Source organism: Rhinopithecus roxellana, chromosome 3 (genome assembly GCF_007565055.1).
Source record: "Rhinopithecus roxellana isolate Shanxi Qingling chromosome 3, ASM756505v1, whole genome shotgun sequence".
In the NCBI taxonomy this organism is placed as follows: Eukaryota; Metazoa; Chordata; class Mammalia; order Primates; family Cercopithecidae; genus Rhinopithecus; species Rhinopithecus roxellana.
In genome coordinates this window covers 143,019,120-143,036,533 of record NC_044551.1, presented here as the reverse complement: position 1 = coordinate 143,036,533, position 17,414 = coordinate 143,019,120, and the positions used below count along the sequence as shown (strand labels likewise).

Below are 17,414 nucleotides of genomic sequence, written 5' to 3'. Positions count from 1 at the left end.
TTGCAGTGCAAAATTGCTTCACTTGCACAAAGTAGTGTGGCTTCATTTGTTAATAAACATTTCACTCATTCTTTTGGGGAAGTGTTTGATTAAAAATAATATTTTTTTCTAAGACATATAACATTCCCAACTTCTCCCTAATGAGAAAATTTTTAGTGATAGTTCTGTAGTTTGAAGACTGTTGATGCATGTAACATTTCCAACTTATTTCTAATAAGATAATCATTCTTGATTGTTCTGAAGTTTGAAGATTATTGATAATTTGACTTCATTTTCACTTCATTGTACTTTATAAGGCAGGAACATGTTTGATTTAGTGCTATTTCAGAATCCTTTGAAGAATTCTGACAATCTTTTTTTAGTATTTCGTTTCAAAATTGATATTAAGTTGTAGCCATAAAGAGGCCACCAATTGATTAATCTTTCTGATCAATAAGGTAATTTAAAGAAACTCTTTTAGCTGTGTGGCCTTGTTGCACTGCTACCTGCTGGAGATAGTGCCAATTTTGCAGTTAACTAAGTGCTATCAGACACTACCCTTGTAGAAGCACAGCCTCCTAAATTGTGATACCTTGATAACAAATGACTTCTAATCTGGATTAATTTTGTTGCTTGCTTCATTCAAATGTTGGAGAGGCCAGCACTTGGGAATCTAACAGAATGGTACTAGAATTTTGAAACTATCAAAGTTCGATTTCAAACAGCCATTAGCTGAGCTTTCTGCTGAGTGATTCAGTGTGTATAATTCAGCTCCAGGCCCTTTTCATCAGGAGAAGAACTGGCAGAGAATCTGCTGATCATGATTATCTCAATATCGTTCCTATATTAAATTCTCTTTTTTCCCCCATTGGGGGAATAAGATAACTGACTTGGGATCCTTGGAGGCCAATCATAACTCCAATTCTCTGATGCCAAGTGGATATTCAACAACTCAGTCCAATTCAAACACTATCTAGGGTTAGTGTCAGATCCCACAGGTTCTGGGCTCAGTCCCACAAAATTGCCCCCACTTCAGATGCCAGTCACAAGTCCCAAGTCACCTATACTTTTGACCAACCAGTTATAAATCGAGGTTTCCCATGATACCACGCTTCAGATTTGATAATTTGCTATAATGACTCACAGAAGTCCAAAAAATATTTTATTTACCTTTACTGGTTTAGTACAAAAGATAGAACTTAGGAACACCCAAGTGAGAGATGACACATAGGGAAAGGTATGGGGGCAGGGGAACAGGCCTTCAATGCCCTTCTGTGGGCGTGCCACCTTTCAGCACCATAATGTGTTCACCAAACAGAAGCTGTTCACATCTCCTTGTTCAAGAGTTTTGTTTTTTTGAGACAGGGTTTCACTCTGTCACCCAGGTTGGAATGCAGGTAGCACAGTCATAGCTCACTGTAACCTCAAAGTCCTGGGCTCAAGTGATCTTCCTTCCTAAACCTCCGGATATGTTTTGGCTATTTCCCCACCTAAATCTGATCTTGAATTCCCACATATTGTGGGAGAGACCCAGTGGGAGGTAATTGAATCATGGGGGCAGGTCTTTTCCGTGCTTTTCTCATGATAGTGAATAAGTCTCACAAGATCTGATGGTTTCATAAGGTAGGGGGAGGGCTCCCTGCACAAGCTCTGTCTCATTGCCTGCTGCCATCCGTGTAAGACATGAATTGCTCCTCCAGAATTGCTCCTCCATGCCTTCTACCATGATTATGAGGCCTCCTCAGCCAAATGGAACTGTAAGTCCATTAAACTGTTTTTCCTGTATAAATTACTGAGTCTCAGGTATGTCTTTATCAGCAGTGTGAAAATGGACTTATACACCTCCCAATTCAAATTTTTATAGAGCTCAATCTCCTGGTCTGGGTGCATGGGAGGAATGGAGGGTCTGAAAATCCCAGCCTACTAATCACTTGATGTTTCTGGTGACCAGCTCCATCCTAAGGCTATCTAGAGGCCCCACTCTAAGTCACTTCGTTATTATAAACTCAGGTGTAATTGAAAGCGGTTCCTTATGAGTAACAAAAACATTCCTATCACTCAGGAAATTTCAAGGGTTTTGCCAACTCTGTGCAAGGAGCAGTTCAAACATATTTCTTATCACATATACACAGTATTTTTTGTTTGTTAAATTTTATTTATTTACATTATAGGTTATGGTTGTTTATACTTATGGGGTTCAAAGTGATATTGTAATTTTGAATACAATGCAGAATGATTAAATTAAGCTAATTAACATATCTATCCCCTCAAGTATTTAACATTGTTTATTCATGGCAACATTGAAATGTACAGTACTCAATTGTTAGCTCTGTTCAGCATGCTGTACAATTGATCTAAAATAAAAAAGTCAGACTTATTTCTCATATATAACTGAGGCTTTATACTCTTTGATTGTTGTATTACTCCGTTTTCACACTGCTATGAGGAACTGTCTAAGACTAGGTACATTATAAGGAAAAGAGGTTTAATTGACCCACAGGTCTGCATGGCTGTGGAGGCCTCAGGAAACTTACAATCATGGCAGAAGGAAAGCAGGCACATCTTACATGGTGGCAGGTGAGAGAGAAGAGTGAAATGGGAACTGCCAAACACTTTTAAAACCATCAGCTCTTGTGATAACTCACTCCACTATTATGAGAACAGCATGGGGGAAATTGTCCCCGTGATCCAGTCACCTCCCACCAGGTCCCTCAACATCTGGCGATTATAATTTGAGATGAGATTTGGGTGGGGACACAGCCAAACCTTATCAACTGCCCATCCTCCCTACCACCCAACCTCTGGTAACCACCATTCTACTCTCTGCTTCTGTGAGTTCAATTAATTTAGATTGTACATTTAAGTGAAAACTGTGGCATTTGTCTTTCTGTGCCTTGCTTATTTCATTTAGGGTAATATCTTCCAATTCCATCTGTGATGTCACAAATTACAAAGTTATTTTTATTTTTTAAAGTCTGAATAGTGTTCCATTGTGTGTATATGAATTTTTTTGGTATTCATTTGTCCTCTGATAGACATTGAGGTTTATTCCATAACTTGACTATTGTCTAGTGCTGCAGTGAATATGAGAATACAGATGTCTCTTCCATATTCTGATTTTAAAACTTTCAGGTAAATACTCAGAAGTGGGATTGCTGAATCATATGGTAATTTTTTTTTTTTTTTTTTTGAGATGGAGTCTCACTCTGTTGACCAGGCTGGAGTGCAATGACACAATCTCCGCTCACTGCAAGCTCCACCTCCCGGGTTCACGCCATTCTCCTGCCTCAGCCTTCCGAGTAGCTACAGGCACCCACCACCACGCCCAGCTAATTTTTTGTATTTTTAGTACAGACGGGGTTTTACCATGTTAGCCAGGATGGTCTCGATCTCCTGACCTCGTGATCCACCCACCTTGGCCTCCCAAAGTGCTGGGATTACAGGCGTGAGCCACTGTGCCCGGCATCATATGGTTATTCTATTTTTAGTTCTTTGAGGATCCTCCATACTGTTTCCATAATGGTTATGCTGATTTATATTCCTACCAACAGGGTACAAAAGTTCCCTTTTTTCCACCTCCTCGCAAATGTTTGTTGTTTTTGTTGATAATGGCCATTCTCACAGATAGGAGGTGATATCTAATTGTGATTTTAATTTCTATCTCCCTAATGATTAGTGATGGTGAGCATTTTTTCAAGTATTTGTCAGTTATTCAGATGTATTCTTTGGAGAAATATCTATTCAGGTCAATATCTCACGATCTGTTTTGTTTCTATAGAGTTGTTTGATTTCCTCTTCTATTTTGTATATTAGCCCCTTATCAGATGTATGGACTACAGATATTTTCTTCATTCTGTAGGTTGTCCCTGTACACTGCTAATTGTTTCATTTGATGTGCAGAAGCTTTCGAGTTTGATGTAATCTCATTTGTCTGTCTTTGCTTTTGTTTCCTATACTTTTAATGTCAAATCTAAAAAAAACAACAAAAAATCGTTGCCCAGACCAGTGTTGTATAAATTCCACCCTGTTTTCTGCTTGTAGTTTTATAGTTTCAGGTCTTATGTTTAAATCTTTAATACATTTCGAGTTGATACTTGTATGTGGTATGAGATAGGGGTCCAATTTCATATGGCTATCCAGTTTTCCCTACATCATTTATTGATGAGATTGTCCTTTTCCCAATAAATATTCTTTTTAACTTTGTCAAGAATCGATTGACTATAGATGTATGAGTTGTTATCTGGACTCTCTATTCTGTTCCATTGGTCAATGTGTCTGTTTTGTATGCCTGTTTACAAATAGGCATAAAATGTTTCTGCTTATAAAAATAAAACACTACTATGCTGTTTTAATTACTACTCCTTTGTAGTATAGTTTGAACGCTTTGTTCTTTTTGCTTATGATTGCCTTGGTTATTTGGGGGTGTGTGTGTGTGTGTGTGTGTGTGTGTGTGTGTTTCCATATAAATTTTAGGATTCTTTTTTTCTACATCTATGAGAAATAATGTTGGAATTTTGATAGAGATTGCATTGAATCTTAAATCACTTTAGGTAGTATGGATATTTTAACAATATTCTTCCAGTCAATGAACATGGGATATCTTTCTATTTATTTGTGTTTTCTTCCATTTCTTTCTTTAATGTTTTATAGTTGTAAGTGTCCAGGTATTTCACCTTGGTTAATATATCCCTAAGTATATTTTTGTAGCTACTGTAAGTAGGATTGCTCTATATCCCAGAGGAAAAGCTTTCAGTTTTTTCCCTTTGAGTATGATGTTATCTGTGGGTGTGTCACATATGGCCCCCTTTTTTTTTTTAATACAAGGACATTAAATTTTTCAAATGCTTTTTCTGCATTTTGTGAGATGATCATATGATTTTTATGTTTCGTTCTGTTAATGTAGTGTATCATATTTATTGATTTGCATATTTGAACCATCTTTGCATACCACAAATAAATCCCATTGATTATTGTGAAAGATCCTTGTAAGGTGTTGTAGAATTTAGTTTGCTAATATTTTGTTGAGGATTTTTAAAATCTGTAATCTTCAAGAATATTGACCTGTAGTTATATTTTCTTGGGATGTTCTTTTCTGGCTTTGGGATTAGAGAGTAATGCTAGCCTCATAAAAAGAGTTTGGAAGTATTCTGTCCTCTTTGATTTTTTTGGAATAGTTTGTAGACAATTGGTATTAGTTCTTGAAATGTTGTGTAGAAGTCAGCAGTGAAGCTATCAGGTTTTGGGTTTTTTGTTGGTGGAAGACTTTATTACGACTAGAAACTCCTCTCATTATTGGTCAGTTCAGATTTTCCATTTCTTCATGATTCAGTCTTGTAGGTTGTATGTATCTAGGAATTTGTTTATTTCCTCAAGGTATTCATTTTTTTTGCTGTATAATTGTTTATAATAGCCTTTTATGATCCTCTGTGTTTCTGTGATGTCAGTTGAAATGTCTTCTCTTTTATTTCTGATTTTATTTGAGTCTTTTATCTTCTTCTTTTGGTTAGTCTAGCTAAAGATTTGTTAATTTTATTTTTATTTAGAAAAACTTAGTTTTGTTGATATTTTGTATTTTCTAGTTTCTATTTCATTTATTTCTGCTGTGATCTTTATTATTTCTTTTTTTTCTGTGAACTGTGAGCTTAGTTTGCTTTTCTTTGTTTGTTTTCTTTAGGTGTAACGTTGTTTATTTGCAACATGTCTTCTTTTTTGATGTGGCTATTTATTGCCATAAATTTTTTTTCTTAGAACTGTGCATTTCATAAATTAAGGATGTTCATCACCACTAGGCCTACCTTACAGGAATTGCTAAAGGGAGTTATTTATGTCAAAATAAGGGCTGATAATTAATAACAAAAAAGTTATAGAAGCACAGAACCTAAGGGTATAAGTAATAATGATCAATATTCAGAATATTTTAGGACTGTAATGGTGGTGTGTAGTGTAATTTTATCCTTAGTACAAGGGTTAAAGGACAAAATTATTAATTGCAACCACAGCTACAATAAACTTTCAAGGGATATATTTTATAATATGATGTAATTTAGACATCAGAAACATAAAATGGCTGGGTAAAAGTGTTGAGTTGTATTTGATCAATGTTGAGCTGCTATCAGGTTAAAATAGACAGAAGTGTAAGATATTCTTTGTAAGCCTCATGGTAGCCAAAAGGTAAAATTCTATACGAGATGCACAAAAAATAAAATGAAATTCAAAAGATTCAAGACATGCCGCTGCAGGAAACTATCAAACCACAAAGGAAAATTGCAAGAGATGAAGAAGGAAACAAAATATCTTTAAGGAAAAAAAACCCTAACAACAGAAAATAATTAACAAAATGGTGAGAAAGTTAGTACTTTCTTTACCTATCAATAATTATACTGAGTGTAAATGGGTTATATTCTCCTATAAAAGACAAGGAGTAAAGGAATGGACACACAGACACACACAGACACACACACACACACACAAGACCCAACCAACTACATGCTACCTACAAGGAACTCACTTCAATTTTGAGGATGTACATAGACTGAAAGTGATGAAATGGAAGAAAATATTCTACACAAATGGAAACGAAAAATCAGCAGGAGTAGCAATACTTACAGCAGAAAAAAATAGACTTTAAGTCAAAAACTGTAAAAAGAATACAATGAAGGCATTATATAATGATAAAGTAGTCAGTTTGCCAAGAGGCTATAACAATTATAAATACATATGTACCCAACAATGAAGCACCTAAATATATAAAGCAAACATTAAAGGGTATACAGAGATAGACTGTAATACAGTAACAGTAGAGAACTTCAGTGCACCACTTTCGATAATGGACAGATAATGTAGTCAGAAAATTAATAAGGCAACATTGGACTTAAGCAACACTTTAAATGAAATGAACCTTAACAGACATATCCAGAATATTCCATCTTAACACCAACAGGATACACAATCTTCTCAAATGTACACAGATCATTTCCGGGATAGATTATAGGTTAGTTCACAAAGCACATCGTAGCAAATTTAAGAAGACTGAAATCACATCACATACCTTTTCTGACCACAATTCTATGAAACTAGAAATCAGTTACAGGAAGAATTTCAGAAAATTCAGAAGTATACTGAAATCAGCAACATGCTTCTGAACAACCAATAGGTCAGTTGAGAAGTTAAGAGGAAAATTTAAAATTATCTTTAGACAAAAAAAATGAAAACACTGTATGCCAAAATTTATGGGATGTTGTAAAAGTTTGCTTGTCTGGGAAATTTTTTATTTCCTTCTTATTTTTGAAAGACACTTTTGCTGGGTAAAGTATTATTGGTTGGCAAGCATTTTTTTATGCTCCCTCTGAGCAGTTTGAATATATCAGCCCACTCCTGGTCTGGGGTTTCTGCTAAGAAGTTTACTGTTAGTTTTATTGGTACCCCTTTGTGTGTGATTTCTTTATTATCTTTTGCTGTTTTCAGAATTTTTTCTTTCTCTTTAATTTTTGATAGTTTTATAATTACATGTTATGGTCAACTCCTCTTTGGTTTGAATTTGGTTGGAGATCTCCTTTCTTCATGTACCTGGATGTTGGCTTCCTTCTTCTGATTAGGGAACTTTTCATTAGTTATTTCTTTAATATGCATCTTCCCACTTTGTTTTTTTCTTCTTAATTCCTGTTATGTATTGGTTAGGTCTCTTGATGGTGCTCCATAATCCCCATAGGTTCCCCTTCCCTCTTCTCCTCCTCCCCTCCCCTCCCCTTTTCTTTCCTTTTCTCTTCTTTCTTTTCTTTTTTTATTTTCTCCTCTGACTAATTTCAAATGTCTGTCTTCAAGCTCACTGATTCTTCAACTTCCTCAAGGCAGCTGTTCAAGCTTCCTATTTCATTTTTCTGTTTCTTTCTATCTCCTGGATTTCCATTTTTTAATTGTTTCTATTTCTTTGTCAGACTTTTCATTTTGTTCATGTATTGTTTTCAAAATTTAATTTTCTGTTTGTATATTTTTGTGGTTAACTTTTTTTTTTTTTTTTTTTCTCAAAAGAGTCAAGGTTTCACTCTATCTCCCAGGCTGGAGACTGGAGTGTAGGGACAAAATCATAGTTCACTATAGCCTTGAATTCCTGGGCACAAGGGATCCTCCTGCCTCAGCCTCCTGAGTTGCTGGAACTACAGGTGTGAGCCAGCATGCACAGCCCATTTAACTTTTTAATAAGGATTATTCTGAATTCTTTTTTTTTACACCATTTTATGGATTCCATTTTCTTTGAGATTCATTATTGGAGCTTTATTTGTTTCTTTTGGAGGTGTCATGATTTCCTGAGTCTTTGTAATCCTGTATCCTTGTATTGGTGTTTGCACATTTGTGGAGACAACCACCTTTTCCAGCTTTTACAGGTGTTCATTGGCAGGGATAGAACTTTACTATTTATTCTAGCCTGTACTTCTGGAGCGGCCAGCTAGTAATACCCCTTAGCAGACACAGCTTGCTTTTCGGTTCTCTAGAAAGCTGGCCTGCTACTTTTGCTCTGAATTTTTTCGGGGTAGCTACATAGGTTCTCTTATCTGACAGGACCACTGTGTGAGCTCTGCAATTAGGCTGAGCTGCTGAATAGGCACAGAAATTTCCTCTGATCAGCCTTGGCCACAGGGTGTATTCCTTTATTTGAGTTCAACAGTTAGACAGGGTTGCAGGAGAGTCCTTGAGGTTAAGTGGATTGGGATGGATGGACCAATTTTTATGCTCAACAGAAATGCTTATTAGAAATGCTCGGTGGGGTAGGAAAGTAGGCTTTGAGGCTAGGGACCACTGTGGTTAAACTCCCTCCTGTGTCAGAACAAGTGCCTGCTTGTTTTCAAAATCTGCTGAGGATCTGTTGTGGGGTGGAGGCTGGCAAGCCTATCCCAGTTGCTCAGACTGGCTAGTCTTCTAGTAGTTCTCTGTGTAGGCAGGATTACTCCTGGACTGCAGCAGAGAGAGGCTGTAGCTAAGCAGAGGCCCTTCAGGATGTGCTGTGGATCGGAGGCTAACAAGTCTGTCCCAGTGCACAGATCATGAATCTCCTAGCAGATCTTTGTACTTTTAGGATAGTTCTCAAATTGCAGTAAGAGGGGCTAGAGCTAAACTGGGCCCGTTCACAATCTGCTGTGGGACGGAGTTGGTAAGCCTGTTCTGGTATTACTAAGATGGATGCTTCTTTCAGCAGTTCCCCGTCCAGGCAAGATAGTCCCCAGCAAGAGGATTGGAGCTGAGACTAAGCTGTTTCAGTATCTGCTGTGGGATACAGGCAGACACACCTGTCCCAATGGCTCAGACTTACACAAATCCCAGAAGTTCTTTGCATAGGTGGGATAGTTTCTTCGCTGTGGCAGAGAGGGGTTGGAGCTGAGACTGAGCCCTGTCAGGATCTACTGTGGGATGAAGCCTGCTTTGGTGACTCAGATATGTGAGTCTCCCAGCAGTTCTCTACATGGGCAGGATATTTCCAGGGCTGCAGGAGAGAAATGCTGTAGCCAAGAAAGGTCCCCCTTGGGATCTGCTGTGGGATAGAGGGTAGCAATCCTGTCCCAGTGGCTCACATGGGTAAGTGTTTCTCTGGGTTTTTGTGTGAGCAGTAATAAGCGGGGACCACAGATGAGGGGGGCTGGAGCTGAATTATAGGGTAACTTTTGGGTCCACTGCCAAGACTGATGTTGGTGGGCTGACCAGCCTTTGTGGTGTACTTGGGTGTGTAATTCCTCCAGGACCCCTTGGCAGATGGTTTTAGTTGCAAAAGCTGAAGGGGGGGCTGAAGCCAAGCCATTTGGTGAACAGGATTGTTTCTGGGTTTGAACCTAGGAGCCCAATCTGTGTGTCTAGGTGCAAGTTTGTACCCTCAAAATGACCTTCCTAAGTCTTGGGCTTTGCTGGGGTTTTACAGCCTCCTACCTGAATCCCAGGACACCTACAACAAGATTTTTGTTTGTGGATGGGTGCAGAATTCTTATTGTAGGTGTATATATATAATTTTGGAAACTTTATACTCAGTGTTTTGAAAAAAATATGAGCCAACATTTAAAAGCCAGTTGACTTCTGCATAAAAATAGGAATTTGTCAGTTTCTTGAATAATCTGAATGACAGAACACTAAGGACCGATACTTACCAATGATAACAATCTGCTTTGCAGTGAGTAATGGCTACCATCTTTATACGGTACTTGTAGTTTCTAGTTTTCCACAGTCCCACTCATCATGCAATGGATGCATATGTCCTCACTCCTGATCTGCATGGCTCCTGGAAGTATTAGAACTTGTACCCTTACAAGAGAGAATAGAGCTTGACTTAAATTTTAGGTATAAATTTCAGCCTACTTTGAGAATGTATAACCCAAGGGAACTCAGAATAGAGTCTTGCTTATACTTTGGACCTTCTTCTTGCTGGAGTTGTACAAAATGTATTCAGAGATGTGGTCAAAATGACTTAGACTGAGAAACTGAAGCATGGGAAATAAATATGTAGTTACTCATCCAATTAGGAATGTAAGTCCTTGTATACTATTTATAACTGTTACTATCATTTGAACTGTATGAAATTGTCATTTTTATAGGTTAAAAATTGTGAAATGTTGGTAATTTTATATAGTTCCTAGTTTTATATTGCTGAATTTGAGGATATGTTATAGGTTTTGTTTTGTTTTTTCCTCAGACTAAGTTCCTCAATCTTATCACTTGTTCTCTTGTTTGTCATTAAGAAATAGGCAGATAAATGGGTACAGTTTTAAGTAAATGATGGGTTTGTGAGTGGGGGGGAAAAGTACATTGTTTATAAGTCTTATTCCTTTTTCATACAAGTGCTTTTAGTTACATTTCAGTTCTGAAAAACACTTTTTTTTTTTTTTTTTTAAAGTAGAAGACTGTATATAAGCTTAATTGGTGATGTTTCATAGGAACACCCTCACACTTTTGGAATTGAAATATGAGAGGTGTCAAAAATTTTGAGGCTTAAGAAATCATAATTACTAAGTTCTTGTTGAAAAAAGACTGCTGCTTAGTTACTGCTGTTTCAGGTACTATCTTATCTCTTCAGTTCTGTTAAGTGTCATTCTCACATGAAACTGCAATTAGAACTAAAGTGTTCTTGTGACAATCTAGAAAGTTTCCAAAATGATAAGTGTACTCTCATCCTTTCTGCCAAGTTTATTTGTAATCAAAAGTGGCCGTTAATAATATGAAGGAAATTATAGTCTTGGAACTTAGGGTCCAATTTTAAGGGCACCTTGGAGCTAGGTATTAAATAGTATGTGGGAAATTTGTTCATGCATTAAGTCATTTTATTGCTTTTTAATACCCACTTTATAGGGTTAGAGTAGGAAAGGAGAGGAAGTGAAATTTATGTTTATCACTGAAACTAATGATTATTAATGGTGTTTGTAAAAGATAAGCAGAGGAAATGAGAAGTAATATGATATTTGGAATGGCAGCAACTGGCATTCCACAGTCATGAGAGGTAATTAAGAGAGGACTTGTGACCTCAACCAAGAGGCCTTATTTTTTAGACTTATTTTATAGTACTAATGCTGTATTCCTAAAGCATCAGATTAATTTAATGTCTCCCTTGTACATCAGCTGTATATTACAAGTTTTTGAATAAGATTATGTTAGCAGTTATAACTGTATTTTACTACCTTATGGTGACCAAACATCATGGTTTGCCTGGAATTGAGAGATTTTCTAGGTCTTGGGACTTTGTTTAAAAATTAGGAAAATACCAGGACAGGTGGTTACCTTACTTTCAAAATTATTAAAATGGAGTTAATTCTCACATGATTAGAAGGGTATTTAGTAATCCTGTGAATTCTTTACACTTAATGTTTAGAAAAGAGTCTAACTTGAAAATATTATTTTAGGAAAGCACTTTTTATATAGAAGTGTTGCTGGATATTTTTATTTTAATTGCTTTGGAAATTTAAAGGCAAATTGACTTTGTGATAATTTTTTCAAAAAAAAAAAATCATGATTTACCCTTGGGTAGCACTAACCAGCAAGTTGGCAGGCTGTTAATAATGAAAATGCTAGCAATAAATTATTCAGTAAAAAAAACTTTAATGTGGGGAGTGGGAATTCTGATAAAAAGGTAAAATGCAAATAGTCAGTGCTTTTAAAACATACTAAACAAGAAATAATCCCTTTGTTTGCACTTAGTTTTCCTAAATTGTGTGATTGTCTCAGAAGTGAATAGCCTAGTAGTAGTTCCATAAACCTTTCTTTCCTTTTTTCTAGCAATTATATATGTTCCTGTCTTTGAATTTTTATAATGTGATAAGACTTTAAAACAATCCGTGACCACACTTTTGGTTTGCAATTTAAATTTTCTCTTTTAAGAATAAAAATAATGAGGTCAAACAAAATAATGTAACCAAGAATCTAATTACAGACTATTAACAGCATATGCTGTGTGCTAATCTTTATTCTGAACTTACTTTAGGTATCAGCCTACTTTTCTCAACAAGGGGGCACTTAAGTTAATTGCTTCATTAGAAACATGCATTTAGCACTTTCTGATCTGTAAGTGCAACTCTTTGGCAGAGCTGCAGAAGTTGGAACACCTGCAGCCCAAGCAGCTTAAAAAGAAGTCATAATTTACTATAAAGGAAAATAAAAGAAGCTCAAGTTCAAAATGGTGTTATCAATGATACAGTGTTGTAACTAACTTGAGCTGACCTAAGAGGGAGAGTTGGCTTCTGCACTGCTCCTTATCAGCATCCAAAAGGGCATACAAAATTCTTTGTAAACTAATTTAAAAAGTGTCTTGTTTATTCAGAAGCAACTGTGAATGGTATTTGTTCAGACCTTAGATCACATCAATTGCATACCAGCCAACAACTTATTTCTCTTCTAAGAGAGAGGCCAAGTATCAAAGACACAAAGTACTAAAGATAAGCTTCTCAATTCTCAACTGTTCTGAACTCTCAATAAAGCTACTGATGTACAAATTGGGGTGGGACCCAACTGTTTCCACCTGCAGGCTTGTCTTAGCTCCTTGGCTCTGCCTGGGAGAGGTGCTGATACTAATGTGACCTTTAGTGCCCTTAGAAAACAAAACACAGGCTTTCTTATAGCCCTAATCAATCAGTCCCTCTGAAGAGTATTCCACCCCCTTTCTTCAAGTAGTCCTGGGGCAAAAAACTATGGCTCACTATTCCCGTTTACAGGGCTGGTGAAAGCAAAGAGATCGTTCATTTCCTCTTATTGAATCTTAAAAGACATTCCAAGCCATCTTTTTTTCTGTTTCCATGGGTGATTCTTATTAGATGTTTTGTACTTGATATTTTGTAAGAGGGTGATCTCAGTAAGTAAAAGAATGAAGTGCTTTCAAACCTCATTTCCTAATAGTATGGTATTGGGAAATTAAGACTTATTTGATATAAAGAACATTTCTGAGATGGCTGAGGCACAGGATACTTTTAGGATACCGTGTTGTCACTTATGGGTTATTAATATGTTAATTGCTTAAACATGGTTCACAGGTAGTCTCCAAAGTTTCAAATCTGAGTTTACTAAAAAATAGAATCTTTAAAATAAAATCATATAATTTTTGTTATGAATACCTAGAATTAGAAAATTGGGAAATATTTGAAACATGAATAATTGAAAGATGTTCTTAAAATTGATCCCCAGATGTCTTTTTAACATCATTGAGATGAAAGCCCTTTATATTATTGTGAAAGTAGGAGTTACTGACAGGTATCTGGAATATTAAATTTTAAACTAAATTTTCTCTATAATTAGAAATTTGTCACTTGGTTCAAATATGGTTTTAAAAAAAGCAATGAAACTAATTGCTATTTCACAGTAATTGTAAGTGCTGTATTTTCCTTTCAAAAAATTATATTAATAGTAACAATAACCATGGTTCTTAAGGTAAGTTTAAGAAAAAATAATCTGCATAAGTATGTGTGCATCTGTGTATGTTTGTATGGAAATACAATAGAGGCAAAAAATGCTATGCCACAAGTAGTTTCTATACCGTCCTATGCACCCCACCCCCAACATTGTGGGTTTTGAGCCAATTAGAATTATGTAAGCCTTGAACTATATGTGTTTTTCAATGATTAGCATAGCAAAACAGTAACACAGATTTTCCAGTAATTTTCAAATTTAAAGATTACAGAGCATGTGAATAATTTACTGCACGTTAAGTGTATTGACTAATTGATCTAAAATAAAATATTCACAAATGGATAAAGCATTTCAGAATTAAGTACATCTAGGCAAAGGACCTCTTTGTAGGAAAAAATTTTGACTAAATGGAATATTTAAAAATAATTATTTTTTTCAATGATTATGATGTCAAACCTACAAACTTAAATATACCTAAAATTTTTACATGCCTAATTGATGGGGCTACAAGGATTACTTTATAATGTTTTTTAAAAGGATCATCTAGTAAGAGATTCTTGCTATGTGATTAAATAATAGTTGTAATATTTTCATGTTGGAAGTTTGTGCTTTGTTCCTGATCCTGACTTTTTATAATGTTTTCTTTTTGCATTTTTATAATTTTTATGTTATTTCTCTAGTTTTGCTTATTAGCTTCTACAGTATAAGCATCTTTTAATGAAACTCACAAAATCAATTTTACAGTATCAGGTGTTACAGTATTAGAACAAATATAGGTATTTGCTTGAACTAAGTAGTATGTGTCATTTTACAGTCTGATAAATTTGAAGTCAATCTGGGCAAGATTCTAGAGTGATTTACCAGAAGAATTGCTTTTGGATTAAAAGAAAAAGAACCTATCATTGTTATAAATAAGAGTAGGATCACTAATTAACTGTTGTAATTTCTTTTTTTGTTGTTGTTCTTTTAGATAGCATTGATAGACTGGTAGAGTAGATAGATTTTGCCAAGGATTCTCCTTATATTCTTGTGACTTAGAAATATAAGTGGTGTTCCCATGTAGTGTTGATGATTGATGTCTTCTCGAGGGTGTTTCTAATGGCAGACTATACAGGTCTATGCCTGGGCTTGTCCTGCTCAACATTTTATGTGCATGACTTGAATACTTAGAAGAAGAGGTTTATCAGATTTCTAGATGACAAAGTCAGAGAGATAGTAAACGTGTTGGGTCACAGGAACAGAATCACTATTCAATGTAACCTTAACAAGCCAATGTAAAACATAAATTTGAACCCCAGCAAACACATCAGACAACAGCAACAAAAATTACAAAGGATAGAGTAAAAATGACTTAGTAATAACATATGTAGAAAAACAATTAAACAAGGTTTAGTTTATATTAAACTCAAATAGGAGTTTTTAGAATGATGTAGCTGCCAAAAACACAACAAAATACCCTCAACACAACCCCATCACTCTCACTATCATTAAAAACAGTAATTAAAACTGAATATGATATTTCCTTGAAATTATAGAAATGCACTATTTAGGATGAAGTAAGTCTTTGTCTATTTTTTAATTGTTTATAGAACAACTAGAGTACTAGTTGAGACTCAGCGAACTATGCTTTGAATGGCAGAGATTAACTGTAGAGTTTTGTGGAGATTAATCAAACTAGTGAGGGTATCAGAAATCATCTTATAAGAACTGTTTTCACTGCAAGCATAGAGTCTTGAGAAGAGGCCTGTTGTGTGTAAGATGATTTAGACTTAATCTGTATGGCCCCTACTGGTATTACTAGGAAAAATGGGTAGAATTCATGGGTGACAGATTTGAAATAATTTTAAATGAATCCAAGGATGAGTATTTGTGGAAAGACTTCTTTGGGACAGGTGTAGACTTTTCAAATCCTGGGCAGACATATCCAGAAGTCAGCAGTAGGTTATAGGAGATCAGAGTTGGAAACTTTTTTCTTGTAACTTAATCCAGGATCAGAACTGGCTATTTTGTTTCCCACATGTCTAATATGATTGCAGAATATAAGCTTGGTTAACTATCATTTGATGGGAAACTGGAAATAAGTCTTAGTTTTGTTTTAGAGTAGTCTTAAAACAGCAGTTCCTTATCTGGCAATGCCTGTCACACGGCAGAAGCTCCCTAAGCATACCTCTTTCATGGTCTAACCGTGTTTCTTTATCTGGTAACTTTAGAAGTCTGGTTTTTCTTAACTTCAGATCTACTAGACTTCCACATTCCTACTCACAAGCAAAGTGCTGTGGTAAGAAGAGCAGGTGGTAGATTTGAGTCCTTGCACCACCACTTAGTGTGTGATCTTGGATATTAAACTTTACCTCTGTTTTTTGATTCATACAATGAGGATCCTGTTAGTTGCTATATTCATAGGGTTCCAGTAAAGATAGAGCTGATACATATATGTCAACATACTTCCATTAATTATAGTACTTAATGGATTATTTAGTCACTAAGAATGCTAGGCGTAAAACTCTGTGCCACCATGAAAAAAGCTGTTTATAAGATTTATTTAAACATGGGTGTCTGTAGATAAAGACAGAGGGAAATGTTTAGATAATCATTGTTTTGGGAAGGGTGAGGTTAGGTTTTTAGAATTTTTATATTATGTGGATTTCTGTTTGTTCAAGTAATGAAGTTCTTGTGCAGTTGCAAAGTACTTAACAAATGAATGATGATGATCTTAGATCTGACTCCCTTCTAACTCTAACTTCCAGTATTACATTGTGTACTCCTAATTCTTATTTTTTTCTTTATTGTATGAAGTAAAAACTTAGGTAACATGAAAACCATGGAAAATGTTTGGAAGAATGTGCAGTCATCAGAATTCTCATACACCAGTTGTAAACTGGTACAACTCTTTTAGAAAAGTATTTGCTGTGTAGTACCAAAACTGAATATATCCATATCCTCTGATCCAGCAATTTTACTTTTAGGTATATACTCAACAGAAATGCATATATATTTGCTAGAGTGTTTCTGGCAGCACTATTTGTAATAGTCAAAACCTAGAAAGTACCCAGATGCCTACCACTAGTAGAATGAATAAATAACCTGTCTTGTACTCATTTAATAGACGACTATACTGCCCTGAAAATCATCTATCACTGTAACACATAGTACGGATGAATCTTTCAAACATAATGTTGAGCAAGAGAAGCCAGGCACAAAATAGAACATGCTGTATGATTATATTTACATAAAGTACAGAAATATTCAAAGCCCTCATCTCTGTTAGAAAATAGGATAGTGGTTATTTGGAGAGGCCAGTGACTAGAGAGGAGGGAGTGTGAGAATGAATTTTGGGGTAGTGATGTTCTGCTTCTTGATCTAGGTTGTACTTACATGGATTTGTTCAATTGTAAAATTCATTGAGTTGTACTTTTGTATTTTTCATATATGTACTTTTCTGTCTATATATAATACTTAAATACAAAACTTAAAAAATGCAAAAACATTTATGGGCTTCAGGCTGTAATAATCTGATGCAACTCATCTCTATTACAGAGTGCCCCTGTCTCAGTGGATAGGGTGTTTCAGTC

At 35.6% G+C, this 17,414-nt stretch overlaps 1 protein-coding gene across 2 annotated transcripts in view; it reads left to right on the top strand.

Moving 5' to 3' along the window:
• XRCC4 (X-ray repair cross complementing 4) overlaps positions 1 to 17,414 on the top strand; it is a 305,636-nt gene that overhangs the window by 10,804 nt on the left and 277,418 nt on the right. The window lies entirely within an intron of this gene.